General features: G+C 41.2%; 1 non-coding gene across 1 annotated transcript; it reads right to left on the bottom strand.

Moving 5' to 3' along the window:
- Window positions 1-673: 673 nt before the first annotated feature.
- On the bottom strand, window positions 674-814 carry LOC118149392 (U4 spliceosomal RNA). The gene has a single exon (XR_004736763.1). It is a non-coding gene; the product is annotated as a U4 spliceosomal RNA (small nuclear RNA).
- Window positions 815-1,684: the final 870 nt, after the last annotated feature.

Genomic DNA, 1,684 nt, shown 5'->3' with positions numbered 1-1,684 from the left:
CTACTGTGTGCCAGGTACCATTTGTATTAGTTTATATGGCTGCTATAACAAATTACCACAAATTTAGCAGCTTATAAAACACAAATTTATGTCTGGGTGTAGTGGCTCAAGCCTGTAATCCCAGTACTTTGGGAAGTCAAGGTCGGGGGGATTGCTTGAGATCAGGAGTTCAAGACCAGCCTGGGCAATGTAGCGAGATCCCGTCTCTACAAAAAGTAGCCAGGCATGGTGGTGTGTGCCTGTATCCTTTTATAATAAGGCGGTTCAGAGACTTGATAGACTTGTGTCTCTCAAGTTCTGTAGCACATCAGGGGGACCAAGAAATAGAACCCTGGGGCCAGCAGAGTGGCAGAACAGTTGGAGAAAGTTATCTTTCTCTCTACAGGAAAGGGAGGATTTCCTGTAGATTGATGGGGGCAAGGAAAGGCTGGTCTCAAGGAGAAAGTCAACCAGATAAAGAATTACAAAAAGCTTACAAAAGAACGCAACATTCTCACCCCAGCTAAGCAAACGCTTTTTTCCTTACTTCTCCCCTCAGGGGTGGGAGAGGCTAGTTTATTCTGATGTGTGGTTACAAATTCTACAATGACACTCTTTGTATTTAGTCTCCTGGGCTGTCCTTTGTTTTCCCCCAAATAATTGTTCAGTTATTTTATTTTATTTTTTTATTCAGTCTCTGTAGAGACTGTCAAAAATTGCCAATGCCAACTACATTTCAAGTCATCATGGCAGGGTATTAGGAAAAGTTTTCAATTAGCAATAATCGCGCCTTGGATACACCTCATTGGCTACGATACTGCCATTGTGCAAAGCTGTTCAGTTTTTAGAAATGGCTTTCTTGGCTCGGCACGGTGGCTCACGCCTATAATCCCAGCACTTTGGGAGGCTGAGGCGGGTGGATCACGAGGTCAACAGATCGAGACCATCCTGGTCAACAAAGTGAAGCCTCGTCTCTACTAAAAATACAAAAAAAATTAGTTGGGCATGGTGGTGCGCGCCTGTAGTCCCAGCTACTCAGGAGGCTGAGGCGGGAGAATTGCTTGAACCCAGAAGGCAGAGGTTGCAGTGAGCTGAGATTGCGCCATTGCACTCCAGCCTGGGTAACAAGAGTGAAACTCCGTCTCAAAAAAAAAAAAAAAAAAGAAATGACTTTCTCATAAAAAAAAAAGATAGTAAAAAAAAAAAAATAGAAATTACTTTCTCTTTGACTGCAAAGATGAATTAGATAAATTTATATATGCAAGTTAGTAAATTAAATATCCAAACTGTGATTATAAAAAGTTTGCATATAAGATTCTGCCTTTTCATAAACGGTCTCACGGTGGTATAGCTGACAAACAGAAAACGCACAAATGTAAAGTGTGCGATTTGATAGTTTTGACATATGTATACGTCTATGAAATTTTTACCAATCAAGATAATGAGCATATCCACCCGCCAGAAACTGGGTGTTGGGGAATGGGGGTGGATATATTCTCCCTAGGTTTTGACCTCTTGTTACCAGCTCACAAATTTTTACTCGCAGTAATGAGACAAGATGAGTCATTCATAAAAAATTTTTTCTACAAAAGTAGGCAGAAAAAAAAACTTCCCACCCACTTGGCAGGTGATCAGTAGCTCATTAACCTAAATCATGTCACCACACTGTCATGTCTTTCTTCATTGTATACAGGGCTCAGCTGGA

The sequence above is a fragment of the Callithrix jacchus genome, chromosome 18, assembly GCF_049354715.1.
Source record: "Callithrix jacchus isolate 240 chromosome 18, calJac240_pri, whole genome shotgun sequence".
NCBI classification, from domain to species: Eukaryota; Metazoa; Chordata; class Mammalia; order Primates; family Cebidae; genus Callithrix; species Callithrix jacchus.
Note: the sequence above shows the minus strand (reverse complement) of the source record. Positions and strands in the feature narration are given on the sequence as shown.